The following is a 15,685-nucleotide window of genomic DNA, read 5'->3' as shown; positions in this document are numbered from 1 at the left end:
TATAGGCATCCTCCTGAATATTAACCTTCATCAGGCGATGAAAGGAGACAGAGACCCACATTGGAGCACTGGACAGAAATCTCAAGGTCCAAATCAGGAGCAGAAGGAGGGGGAGCATGAGCAAGGAACTCAGGACCGTGAGGGGTACACCCACAGACTGAGACAATGGGGATGATCTTTCGGGAATTCACCAAGACCAGCTAAGCCTGGGTCTGAAAAAGCATGGGAAAAAACCGGACTTACATAGCGGACAATGAGGACTACTGAGAACAACACCTATTACTCTTTTGTGGATTTTGTGATCTCTCTTTATGCCTCCTTGATTTCTCTATTAACATATTCTCTTTAATTTTTCACATATTTACCATTGGAATGTTTTTGTTTGACTCATTTCCTTTTATATTCAAAGACCACATTAATGAAGAACAAAATTTAAAAAAAAACCAGACCAACTAATGTGGATTTCAATCAAAACGTGATATTTTATATAGTTAACTGATAAATGATGTAAAATTTATTGATCATCAGAAGCACCTTTTTAAACAAAATCTTGTCTTTATATGTGAGGATAAGGCAAATTTACTAACAAAGTCAAAACCATATTATAAATCCATCAAGTATAATATTGTGCTTTCCTAATCATTTTAGGAATACAGTGGGTTATTCTGATGATAAAAAGAATAAGTCTATAGCTTCACAGAACATTATTCTTTTTATCATTAAAACACAGAAGAATTTTCATAGCTTCTAGTTCAGGAAGATGGGAAAGAAATACAGAAGAGCAAAAATTTTGAAGAAGAAACGCAATAAATTTTGTTTTACTATTTATTATGTTATTGTCAGAGGAGGATTTATGTGTCAGGGCAGTCAAGGAACTCCAGAGAAGAAGTCTAGGAGCACCAAGAAAAGATGAGTAGGCCCAAAGTAAAGATGACCTTAATAAATTAAGGGTTGGACTAGGGACAATTTTGACAATCCAACACGTAAATCTAATTGTGAGGTCAATTTATATAGCATCTTGGTTTGCTCCTATTTTTATTTGTGCTTTTAATTTTGGCTTTGACAGCAGTCATAAGTTTACTAAATGTACTGTTCTCTTTGGATTTGCCTTTGGATCAAACTGATGACATACATCTTTGCCTGCTTGCTGGAACTGGATTAGACCTTTTGAAGATATAAATAAAGCCATGGAAGGAGACGGAGATTGGTGACGACCTAATGGGATTAGTTTTATCTTCCAAACTGGTGACTTCACTTTAGAGTTAAGTTAAATAACTTACTTTCAGAGTTCAGAAGAAAAGAAAATATTTAGTGTAAGTGCCACTAACGGCTAAGAAGGAACAGAATTTAGAGATTATTTCAAAATCCCAAAGGGCATAATCAGAAAAAAAAAGGAGAACAATAGCTACTTGAATTGAAGCTTAAACCTAAACTGTACAGTTTATTCTCCTGATTTTGGAACACACACACATTAACTGAACAGCCATAAGAAAAGCTGGCAGCATCAAACCAGAAAAATAAATCTTATTATTTTAAAGATTTTAGTAATTTTCATAGAAATAAAAATGCAATTAATGAATTATTTTTATCTCATGCAAAGAAGTAGGATATTAAAACTATTTCAGAAAGCTGTTTTTCATAAATCTTTACCATGCAATTTTAAAACTTCTGTATGTTCAATATATTTATCCAATTGTGCACAAACCATTGTATGAAAGTAGAAAACTATTGGAGGTTATTAAGTATAAAAGTCAATAAGAATATAATGTGAACTCATACACACCATTAAACCTATGAATATGAATATATATATATATATATTTGTTTTTTTACTGTATGCTTTTAAAATCTCTGTTACTTTGAATTTAATCATGAAAGTTAGTTTTGATTATCCTGACCAGTCCAGGGTCCTAGTGTGTGCACAGGTGCAAAGAGACAAACTCTGCCCACTCCCTCTTCTCTTTCTTTCTACTATTCTTTGTGAGTCAGCTTCAGGACTTCTTTTCTCCCTCTATGCCCCCCCATTCTTTCTACCCTTTCCATATCCTTTATCTCAAATAACCTCCACACTCAAACACTGTGTAGTGTATTCGTCAACCACCATTGTTTGGACCCACTTGCCATAGGACCTGCCAACTACTCATACGAGGACACACATCCTTCTAGTGACACTCCCCTTGAGCATATGGAGGTCATTGTGATTCAAGACAGTGCAGATAAGGGGGTTTGGGTAACCTATTCTTGAGGATGCACCTGGAAAACTGGTAAGAAAAAAACTATTATCAGACTGTGTGAATTGGAAGAGAAGGAGAACGGCCTGTGAGTCTCGGGTCCAGTGAATGGGGAGAGCGATGGAAATAGAGGCTCCCATTTGGCTAAGGCGTCCCTCTCCAACAAGAGGATGGGAGAAGTTGGTACCACTAGAAAGGAGAAGGTAAGGGGGATACCCCTAAAGATATAACTAAGTGGTGGGGTTTGGTGATTATGGTATCCGGAGGTGTTTCCATAGAAGGACAAGACAGCTGAACAACATCTGTAACTTCTGGTATATATCCAGCTGTTCTGTGGTCTTCAGAGGATACACGGGGCGACATGACTGACATTTCTGGTACTTGTTTTAGTTTTGCTATAACCGTTATCAAAGTGGGTGCTTTATGGCCCTTTAAGACAATGTTCATTGTCTTTCCTCCTGCCCACAAACAGCACAAAAATAACTTATATTACATTTACCAAATATATTGATGGAAAAATGTAGGCAGGTTATAGAAAAACAAAGAAATCTCTTCATTTCTCACATGCTCTCTGAAAAATTCTTCAGTTGGTGAAAAATAATTGTCTGGAAAGTTAACACAGTCTAAAATTTTTCCATGATAAAAATCTTAGCTGCATAGATAAAAAATTTTAACAAATTTAAGAATGTCAAAGCTATGAATTTTTTTGTGAGTGAATAGAGCATTAAAAGCTTCAGCAATCTCTGAAGGTTTGGGCACTCCAGTGTAGTATTGTAAACTGAAAAGTACAATAAGTTGCCTTTTATTTATTTTGGGTGTTTTTTTGAATAAAATGATTTCTGGTATCAACAACTTTTGACAAGAAAATTTCACTGTGGTATAAACCTCATAACTTTCGAAAGAATCAAAGGTTTATTAGTTGGCTTGACATGCTTCTGAAACCAAAATGAAGCAACTGCTACTGAGCAGGAAAGGAAGGAACTGCAGTCATGTGTGGACAGGATTGTCATTTCATGACACTCTAGAGAAGTGTCAACCAAATGCAAAGTTTTGTTCAAACTCCTGCTTTTCAAAGATTAAGAAAAAACAAACATCAGTATTAAAAGCAACAACAAAAGAGCGTTTCAGATAGGGGAGGCAGCCGCACAGAGAAATTCACAGTGAAAATTGCTTAGGATATTGTGTTTGGCTTTTAATAATATGAAAAATTATAGAAGAAAAAGAAAATTATGGAGAAGAATATCTTTTAAACGGAATTTAGAGAGCCAAAGAAACATTTGACATGCAAAACTTAAATTTTATTATTTGTAAACTTTGTTCCAGCTAGTTTGGGCGACATATAGGATGTGGATATTGACAAAATAAGACTGGCCAAAAGTATACAACTTCTGAAGCTGAGCTCAGAACAATCTTACAATGTTACTTCCACTCTGTGTTGTTGACCATTGTAATGGTATAAAGGAGAACAAAACAGTAGAAGGCTACAGCACTTTGTCTATGTCCTAAGTAATTACCAAGGAGGAAATAAAATTACACATGTTGATAATGCAGAAAGTAGTAATAAACCAATTGCACCAGATTAAATAATGTGAAGTCACAAACTAACACTTTACTAGTGTTTTCTTACTGAATATGGAGACACACCTGAGATACTTAATCATCTTTAGAATTTAAAAGGCAAACAAACATACGCATCAAAGACTAACAAAACAATTACAAACTCATAAAGGTAAAAGTGGACACACTTGAATTCAATTACAGATGATAATTTGACCAAGAAAAGAATGAATAACTTAATCTTTTGAAGGTATCCTAAAAACAGAAATAGAATCATAGTTCAGATGAAAAACTAAATTTAGTTACAATAGATGTAAGAACTAAACTAATGAGAAAAAACATCTCAAATTCCATATTAGCGCATTAGAACATATTGATAAAACTGAATGTAAACAGTATTTCTGATATAGCCTGTGATCACATCTGGTTAATACTAAGAATGAAAATCCAAATCAGTTTCAAAATGTTTATTAATATATCACATTAGTTATAAATAAAGCTCTAAAACAACAAAATATATAGAGGACTTTCCCATGTACTTCTGGCTCTGTGTCAAGTCAGCAGCTAGATTATGCTTCTCCTACAGTTCCTAGTTCTCCACCTTACTCTGGACCTCATTATTATAATTATTTTTATTTTTATTTCTTAGCTAAAATTAATGATGTGATGTTAAGGAGACCGTTTAGTGGATAACCAACTTCTAGTCAAATGTGAGCATGTGATTTGTAGGGCCACCAACCTTGTTATACACAGGTACAGCAATACATATCTGTAACTCCATCTCTGGAGGTCAAAGTCGAAGATTAGATGTGGGGTAAAATGAGCCAGCCAGCCAGCCTAGCCAAAATGGTGAGCTCCAAGTTCAATAAGGGATCATGCCTCAAAAACAACTAAATAAAGGTAGGTGAAGAAAAGATTGAAAAGGACACACCCATGTTTGCCTCTGGTCTTTAAATATGTTCCCATAGTCAAGCACATACTTGCATACAATACACACACACACACACACACAGACACACACACACACACACACCACATACACTAAATAAGAAGAAAATAAAAGAATTAATAGTTTTTTCAAGGTTCTGTTTCATTCATTGATACTATTCAAAAGAATATTCAAGTTCCTTTTAATATAATTACAAATAAACTCTAAATTTCTTTAAATGGTTATATTTACTTGTTTTCATTTAATAATTTTTTTGTGGATTCATTGTACTTTTGTGTCTTCAGTTTTCTCTAGTTTCCTTTATTTTTCTGAAAACCCAATGTAAACAAAGAGAATACTTCTCAGTGCTTTCCCCAGAAACCAAACACACCTCCCAATTTTCATGATTTCCTTGTGCCCTGCATGATCATGGTGCATATGTTACAATGTTCTCTATTGACTGTCTTATTCCCAGAAAGAAAGCTCTATAGAGGGATTGCAGTGTGTGTGTGTGTGTGTGTGTGTGTGTGTGTGTGTGTGTGTGTGTGTGTTGTTTGTTTGCTTGCTTGCTTGCTTGTTTGTTTGTTTGTTGAATCTTTAAAGCTAAGATCCTGGGCACATATGGTGTTCAGTTAATAGCTGTTAAAGATTTGCAGTGGATCAGTAAATGAGATAATGCACACAGTGTGTGAATCATCACCAACAACATGTTTTTCACGTGTCAAGAATGTGCTTCAGAAATCATTCAAGTAATACTGAAGAAAGGCGATCATATAATCATTGCATGCCAAGGGAAAGCCCAGTAAAGATGGACACAGCATCAATCTGCCAGGGTCAGCGTTGATGAAACAGTTAGGGATATTACATTTGTTCTTCCAAGTTTTAGAACTTAAATTATATTTGACTATAAATGCTACCTAACGCAATTCTTTTCTTCACCCAAAATAACAAAAATGAATGTCCAACATATTATGCAAATAAACAAGGCTGGATAGAATGAAAGAATTTAGCAAATTAGAAACTGCAGGCAGTAATATTTCAAAGATGAAAGATCGAAGCCTGCCACATTCTTGAAAGGATTTTGCTGTCATATCTCTCTGGGACTATACAGCACAGAGACAGGCCATTACTGCAATTCAAGCTGCAGAACTAAAAAGTCAAGGAGCTTTGTTTACAATCCTGCACTGACTTCTGATGTATATAATCTTGCAGAGATAATTTAACTGATTCTATGTCTTAAGTTACTTCATTTCAAATATATAGCTTAAATCATCATCTTTTTTTTTTTTACTTCTGTCAACTAATGTGTAATAAATATGTCCATGCCAGGCAAGGCAGTAGGTTCCTGTCATCTCAGCACTCATGAAACAGAAGCAGGCAGATCCCTGTGATTTAAAAACCAACCTGGTCTATGTGTCCTTCCAAGCCAGCAAGAGCTATAGAATGAGGTCCTGACTCATAAGTAAACAAAGAGTTTCTTTCAGTTGCAATGTCTACACACACATGCGCACACACTTGAGCACTTACACAATACATACACATACAAGTTATATAGAGCTTCATGTAGTTTACCTTGAACTCCTGAACCTCCTGCCCTTACCTCCCAAACACTGGGAATATAGGCATTCACCAGCTACTCCCAATACTACATAAATATTCTTAAATTAGAACTACAAATATTATTTGAGTATTGTACTAGGTTTTAAATATCACAGGAAATACATTTGTTAGTAATTAAGAACAGGATAGAACCATGTATTAAAGGCTTTGTGTGTGGATTTGAGCTTGAAACACAATATCTACCAATGTATTACATTTCTAATCCCTAGATTAAAAAGAGGAGAAAGACAATTTCTGATGTAGCACAAGGATATAAAGAGGCAGGCGAGATTTCCCAACTGTCACTTTTTACTTTGACGAAGTGTAACTGTTGACTGCCTTACCCAGCAGATGCCATATATTCTTAGGATTCACTTATAAACATTATAATAAATTGTGTCTTCATCGCTGCATGTATAATGTCTACTTTTCTGTTCACTAAAATAAGACATCTTAAATGGTTCTTTCCTAAATAATAAATAGAAAAGAAAATGACTTAAAATTGAATGTATGTGTTTTTCCCTACAGGAAATCACAACATATAATGACTATTCGTATAATTTTTAAAGATCTTGCCTCAATTTCAAAGACTAAGATAAAGCCTGCTGAAAGTTAATATGGATGTAGTTTCCTACTGTATACTAAAAAGTGGCTTTCTGTGCAAGCATGCGTACCCTAGTTCAGATTCCTAGAACCCACATAAAAATCCAGAAATGGAGACATGTTCCTATAACCCAAACACCAGGAAGGCAGTGACTAGAGAAACCCTAGAATTTGCAAACCAGCATTGTCTTGTCAATCTATGAGCCCTGGGTTTAGCAAGAGGACTGAAGCACTTAGTGTGCAGTATTGACCTGTGACTTCCCTATGCACATGTACACCGCCCACACAAATGCACAACATACACACATTGAATACACGCACAGGCACAAGTACATACACATTCAGTACATGAACATGCACACACATACAGACAAATACACATTTAGTACATACACACAGCTTTCCTTCACATTCTCACAAAATAGAAATGAATATGTATATATATGATATTTTTAATGTTTTCAAAAACTGAGAGGTTATGTACCTCACCTGTGATAGGAAGAAATCTGTCCTTGCATTAATACTGAGCAAAGTAGTTACCTTACCTAAGGGCTGATTAGAACGTACAGACCTTTCATGATGGAAGAAAAGTAAAGAATAAGTATACAAAATAGTTTATTTTTTTATAAAAAATAAGTACAGCATTGAGCAAAAATTGAAGTAGGAATGGAAAATTATATAGGCATATGTGAATTCTTAGTATTTATTAATAGTTTAAAACAGCCACCTAATTATTAGTTTCATATGCCATCCCAGGATAGTATTTACATATTTCAACCATCTGACTTAATTTTATTTTCAGAGCCTTTTTCATTAAGAAGAATTAAGAGACAGCAGCTTGCACAACAACTTTTTAACATTGTTACCCAAAACAAGCATCAGGTAGTTTCTAGGCATCAGTGAACGCTTCTCCTGACGCTGACTTCAGCAGGGGAAGTGATTAGGGTCTGTGGTTCTGCTGCTGCTGGAGAAAGGTAATCACCTATTGATGAAGGTAAATTAACTCCCTGCAGACAAAAGCTTGCCCTCTGCCTCCTGTCTCAATGCATTAAGCCGGAATCTGCAAACTCTCCAACTGATAAATAGGCTCTTGGGATTGAAAGTGTCATGCCAAAACCCTCTAGTAAATTTTCAGAGGAAAAAAATATTAAACTATGCAAAACCAACAGCAGTACCAACTCCACTGCAAGCAGAATCATGAGGAACAAACAGTAGCAATGAATGAAAATGGTAAATCAGTCCTTAAGCAAACACCTGGAAGGCTGTTTACTCATCTTTTTTTCAGGGAAGAAAATGAAAATCTTTCAAACTTTGGAAGAAGCGACCATTCTTAAAGTATGATACAGAGATACAAAAAGCTGAAAGTTGAGAGTAGTCATTCATTAATTAAACAACTTTTCCTTTATAAATTTACCATAAAAATACAAAATTTGGTGGAAAAAGAAAACCATCTAATAACAGTACATGATAGCCTTAATACACTTCAATTTCACCTGTCCATGAGAAAAGAAATTTCAAACTTTTGAAACTTTCCAGTTAAAATTAACATTTCACCTTCATACCTGTTCTGACCACATGCATAAACCAAATTCCCTCTAAGCCACACTTGGATCTGTTTGACTTGAAAATCTCCTGCCCCTGCACTTCTGTTGTACAGTATGTAGAAATTCCATTTGTGTATTCTGCTACCCCAAAATTTAGAGAATTGTACTGCGCTAGAATCTAGAAACTAGAAACTCATTTCTAGATTTATTTGTATGCAAAGCAGTTATATAAAGTTATATAAAATTAATGCAAATAATGTTTAATGACAAGAACGATCTTTATATATATTTTATATATTATTTATATATACATCAATTGATATAGAATTCCCCTTCTTCATTAATAGCCCTGACTGAAGCAAGACCTTCATGATTTTCAAGATAGAGTTTTGTACCTTTCTTACCCACCCATTGTTTAGCTTCTGAATCTATGATTGAGAAAACACCCTCCTTGTTATATTCTAAAAATAAAACACTTTCTTGAAGCAAACTGTCTCACCTAGGGTCAGGTCTCTTGATGTGTCCATTGGAAGCCAGCAGGAAAGCCTCTCTTGCATGAGATAGGCAAGTATTAGAACTAACCAGAATATGATCCTTAGCTGTCTTCCATTATTACACTCCTGGAAATCCTGTTTCTATTTTTTTATGAGTAGTTGATGACAATATCCAGGAAGTACTCAAATGCCCTTCCCTCTGCAGCTTTATATCATAATGTTTGCTACCTGGAAGCAAGGGGGAAAAGAAGACAATATATATTACAGAGCTTGTTAGGTTCTAATCCACACTTTTCATCAGTGTTTCTCCACTCTGGACTTGCATTAGAATCATCTTAGTCAATCCCAAAATACAAGATTCAGGCTTGATTCCTCTTGGTTGAGGTCACCTTCAGTACTCTTTGAAATGTACACTCAAAGTTGACTAGTTTATTTTTATACAGTAATACAAAATTAAAATAATATAATATGTAGAGAAATTGGGGATGTGTATTTGTGTGTTTATTTATATGAATACTATATAGACATATAACTAAGAGGAAGAGGAATGACTACCTCATAAACTTAATAAAAGGAATTTTTTAAAATCATAGAGTTGATAATGTAAACTCTATCATAAATCCCTTCAGTCAGATTCAATGTCACTTAAACATGTCCTTTCTTCATTATTTTAACTGTAAACATGTTGTAGAGCCTGGGGAGCTGACTCAGTGGTAAAGAGCATGCACTTTTCTTGCAGATGTAAGAAACAGATTTTTGTGGTCTATTTTCATTATGAGATGTACTTAGAGTATAAGCGAGTTACAGATAAGCAGGAGATGCCAGAACTCTCTATTCACTGGCAGCTAGTACCTCCTTATCTCGAAACCTATGGAGCTGGAAAGGCACAGGAGTTGGCTATGTGACTATACCCACATGAGAAAAGAAGGGCAATCTCAATTCCAAAATTATACATTACTCCAGGTGTGAAGAAGATGTCAGGGATTTCTTAGTGTTGCAGAACTTTAAAAAGCATTGCCTTTTATCCAGCAGAGAGCTAGTCATTTTGCCTTTTCTCTGTGCCTGGGTTTCTTACTTCAGAATAGTATATTTTAAAACTACTTCATTTTCGTTAGTCTCTTGAATTTATTATCTTAATTATTATACAAAAAACTTCTGAGCTCTAGAGAAATTTAACGTCTCTAGCCTCCAAAGCCTAATATGTATATATCCCCTTTCTACACACACACATAATTTGAAAAATAATAAGAATAAAATTTAACAAACAGAAATAAAAGACAGAACACTTTCACTAAGCATACCTATTGAGTTATCACTATGAACTGGCAATATCTTTATATTTCATAAACCTATGATAGTAATGGTAAGTAATAGTCCTTAGAAACTAATTCATTATGAAGATTATATATTTCTAAATTGTGCATCTATAAACAGTCAAAGTTGGAGTGCATAATATGTTTCTTTTCTATAGACATCCTTTAAAACAATATTTTTCAAATAATGAACATTATTCTTAATGATTCTACATAAAGGATGCAGATTGGCACAGCCACAGCCATCATGATCCTTATCATCATCCTTACCAGGTGACCTTGGCACACATCCCAAACACTGTAGTAAATAACATCATTAACAGAATCAATGGGATGTTCTGTGTTGTGCAAGACTGTTTAACTGACATTTAATATGTTGAAAACATGGAAGAAATCTCAGGGATATTCTGTTTGGCCACAGAACACCTTTGCCTGGCTTAGCCTGTGAACCTTTGTCTCCTTTCTTGACATTCTGTAGCCTCCCATCCTGCCATTACCCAGGGCATACTTCAGTCTACTAAGTCCCTAAGAAGATGAATTTAACCCACTCTTGTATGTGCTTGCTTCTTTGTCTCTTTTCACCAGTTGTTTCGACAGCCAGTTTTTCCAGATTTTACCCAAACACTGTCCTTGGACTGTGCACACAGTTGTGAGACACTGGAGAGGTCATGAAAATGGCAAATTCAGGAAGAATTATAGCAGCATGACAGGAAGCAAAACTTAGTCAATTAACAATACGAAACAGGCCAGATTGAACTAGACCTTGACTTAAAACAAAAGCATTTGGGATTTTTTAAAAAGATGTAAATTATTTTATTTTAAATTTTCTCTCTCTGACAGAAGGGTGGCTGGCGTGAAGTTGGTGGAAACTTGAAGCATATTAATTTGAAGAAGAGACTCCTTTGAAAGGGAAAAATTAGAATAGTTCTAATATTTTACTCTTGATTGGCAGTTTGAGTGAAGAACATGCAATTTTCTAAACAGTATTTCACTGATTGCTTCCTCCCAAATGTTTTAAAGATTCTTCTTTAAAGAATGCCCAGAAATTAGTATTTTAAAATCATAAGTTTGGGATTTGATAAGGCTGAAGAGAAATTTGGGGTAGTAGCTGAAGCTTGAACTAGAGGGACTTTCTTTAAAATAAACACACAACAAAAACATACAAGAAGAAGAAACTAATAGAACGTGCATGCTGGAGCTGGGAATGGGTAGATTCAACATGGAAGGCCTAGAGTAGGAACACTAGATGGCATCCTAGCTGGGGGAGCCAAGGGATGCTCAAGCACAGTACACCTGAGGTTCTGCTCCCACTAATGGTGATATCTACACAGCCTATAATACAAACACAAGCTCATTCATTTATCAGGTATTTGTTAAGCTATTACCGAAAGTGAAATCTAATAAACATGGATAGCACTGCACTGATTTAAAGTTTGAGTTATAATCATCAAGGACCCTAGCATCCACAGTTTGGAATTTAGATAGCATAAGAAATAGCTGCATGCGACAATCTTGGGAAATGTCTGGAATTACAGCTGTGTAACTGTTTGCAGAATGAGAGAACACCGTTAGATTAGTACAAGGTAGTAAATCATTATGATGGTGGAGATATACGCACTGAAATTCACCATGAGAGCCTGCACCTGCTGTAGGAAATCCTACAGTCAGTAGCCTTTAAGTTAATTGCCTACCTAGGCGTGGCCTCTTATACTATAAATGCCAACATAAAGCATGCGTTCCGTCTCTCTTCTACCTGATGGAATCGGTTTCTATTCCCCATTATTGCAGAGGACTGTGAGTCTACCCATAAATGAATAACCCTTTACTATACTCAATTCTGAGCTAGTGTGAGATTTCTTTTTAGCATCCATTTTCATGCACCTTTGCATTTAATTGTTTATTTATCAATATTGATATTAACAAATATAAAGAAGGACTATGGCACTAATAAGCATTGCAAGATCCTTATTAATCTTGTGATACTATGAAACCCATCAATTTATGAGTGGGTTCTAGGAAAGAAAGCATAGAAAACAAGTTGAACAGTTTAAAAAAAGAAATATAGTAACATAAAGCAACAATAGGGAAATCAAAAGACAATATATAGTACAAGTTCAGGATGGTCCAAACTTATATATCAAGAACAGAATCAGAGGTCTGACAGTTTGGGATAAAGAGTCAAGTTTGTAGACAGAAACCAAAATTGCCAGGAATACCTGGTTTACTTTCTGCTTTTCATCACTAGTTGAAGCCAAGAGGTAATAAGTTTGTTCTAAAGCCACAAGAGCTTATATTAGCTAGTTTCTCTATGGAAGTATTCAAAACCATTATCAGGTTCACATGAAAAAAAAATTATCACTATTAGTATCACTGTTATTATTTTGATATTTTGAGACAGCATATTTCTGTGTAGCCTTGGCTGTCCTGGAGCTTACTTTGTCAACCAGCCTGGTTTCAAACTCAAAGAGACCCACCTGCCTCTGCCTCACGAGTGCCACAACTACCAAGAGAAGAAAATAATTTTAAGATATATATTATTTGGAATTTATGACAAAATAAATAAGAGTTTAATATGGAAGCTAAGTCTTGTAGTCATTTTAAAATAAGACTGCAAATATGCTATTTATCTTTTATACGTTAAGAAAAGCATCCTTATGAACAGGGTAATGATTTTGGAATCATCAGAAGGATCCTGTATCATAACTCCTTGGGTTGCATAAGGATTATTCTGTGGAAAGAATCAACGAACAGTATTCTTAATAGTGAGTGTGTTATTTAAATGATCATTTCAAAAAATGTACATATACATGCTCTTCCATATGCACTCCCATGCCTTCAGGTTTGTATTCAAACTAAGTCTCTTTAGGTGTCACCTCTTGTAAAGAGGTGCTTTGTGATACAGAATTGTACTGCTTGCTCGCTTACTTCACAGACATGAGAGCAGAAGAAAACATTTGATATTTAATATGACTTTTACATATGTTACTTTCTCATCTGGGATAGAATAGCTATAGCATTTACAAAGTTTTGCATACTTTCTGCTACAATTTTTTATTAGCTAAGATCAGAAAAGAAGAGAGATGTGATCTTGTTATAATTTGTAATAAAATCCAAATTCAGAAAGTATTTGATTTTGATGCGAAATGGATATGTCATAATTTCCATAAGAAACATAACCAAGTAAAATTAAGAAGTCCATTAAAAATACTTGCTCAAATATATAAAGCACGCACATACACACATTCACACACAGAGATGCAGAGAGAGAGAGAGCTCACAAAACTCTTGAGATTTCAGTGAACATCGTTTTCAATGGTAGAAGATGATACAAAGGAAGTGAAAGTGGTGGGTGGTTTGTGAATTCATACATGGAAATGTTAAATACCTTTCTTTCAAAACCTTGCACATAAAAGTAAAATCACGAAGAAAGGCCTAAATGCTGACTTTTTGGATACGTTTGTGATTATTTCAATTTCAATGTTGTCTCCCCCTCCTTTCAATTCACTCAGTGTTCCAACAATAAATCTTTTATTTTCTATATCTAAAGAAGCTTTTCATATACCTAATCCATGTTGAAGTGTCATCTTTTATTATATATTTCCCAAATTTGTCTATGCTTTAGAGTTTTAATTTAATTTATTCTTTAATGTCTGTTAATACAATTCACTATTATACATATGTAATAATGTACTAAAACATTCACTAAGTATTACTGTTATGATATTTTTGAAGGTACATCTTTCTCTAATTTGAAAAAACAATATATATGTTGTTTTTGTATCTACTTCTCTTACTTATTTGTATATCCTTTAAAAAATCATTTCCAACAATTAACCAGAACTATGAAGGGTATGTTCAAGCAATGTTATTTAATTAGCTAACAAGATCAGTGAAGTGGTAAATTAGCCTGCCATAGATGAAATATTTGACATGTATCCTCAAAAGAGCAAAAGTTATTTCTTAAAAGGCACATAAGCTTAGCAGAGCCTCATGGAGGAGAATACAAAAGCTTGAAAGTCCTTGCTATGAATAAAGCCAAGGTTGCCATTCAGAGGCTGCAAGCAGCTCTCAGCTGGAAAGTATCGCAGTGCACACTGGTGCTGTCTCACTGTGCTACAGATAGACTTAGATTATTACTCAAGTCTGCAAGTTCCATCAGAAAAACATCCCGAAGTTTTCTTAGTTAATTAACATTTTAATTAAAGTATACATTATTTTCCCCTTTCCTTTTTTTCCATCTAACCCCTCCAGGTCCCTTCCCTCAAATCTTGTCCACAACGCTCTTCTCCATCTCAAATGGATGGCCAGCTTTTGCTTTATTAATACTATACACATGATATATGCATACATATATGTGTGTGTCTGTTTACATATATACACATATATAAACATATGTATGTATATATGAACACACACATATATGTGTATGTATGTATATATGTATATATATATATATCCTGTTGACTATGTTTGCTATTCAAGTAATTCAAGTATATATGAATTCATCGCAAACCATCTGTATTGGGCAATTCATTGGCGGCTCATTTCTGGGAATGGCTAATGTCCTCTCTCAGAAGCCATTAGTTGCATATAGTTCTTTACCTAAAACTGAGACTCCTTGAGAACCCCACACACATTAGCTGTCTACTGATACTGCCGTTCTTGAGATCTTGCTGAAGGTGTCATTTCTGGGGTGCACCATCTCTGAGAGACATTGTGGTCCTCTGACTCTTACAATCATTCTGTTGCCTCTGAATGTTCCCTAAACCTTAGGTGCGGAAGAAGTTTTGAAGATTTATCTGTTGTGACTGGACTCTCTACAATCCATTGATCTCTGTCTTGTGTTCAGTGTGATTCTCTATAATGATCTTCATTTGCTGTACGGAGAAACTTCTTCAATGAGGAATGAACTATCGTTATCTGTAGATATAAGAACAAGTTTTAGAATGTAGTTGGAATTACCCAGGCTTTAATTATCAGTGACATGTTTTCTTTTAAGATCCATGACTTCACTAGCCCTGCATCATTCACTAGATTTCTAGTATCAAGCTTTCCCTCCTGCTGAATAGGCTTTAAGTTCAATTAAAGGGCTGTTGGTTACTGCCAAGATATGAGTGTCATTATTTTATTTTTAGGTATGTCTTGGCATATTTGTCAGAGTTGGGTGGATATGGGATTCCTCTCTGTATGCTTTGAATAATTGTTATAACCATTGGTTAATAAAGAAGCTGCTTTGACCTATGCCATGGCAAAATATAGCTAGGAGGGAAAAGTAAACTGAAAGAGAGAAAGAAGGCAGTCGGGCATATGCCATGTAGCTTCAAAAAGAGAAGGACACCAGATCCTTACTGGTAAGCAACAGCCTAGTTGCATCTGACATTTGGGTACTTTATTTAGTGTATGCTTATAGTTCAGA

Source organism: Microtus ochrogaster, chromosome 1 (genome assembly GCF_000317375.1).
Source record: "Microtus ochrogaster isolate Prairie Vole_2 chromosome 1, MicOch1.0, whole genome shotgun sequence".
NCBI lineage: Eukaryota > Metazoa > Chordata > Mammalia > Rodentia > Cricetidae > Microtus > Microtus ochrogaster.
Note: the sequence above shows the minus strand (reverse complement) of the source record.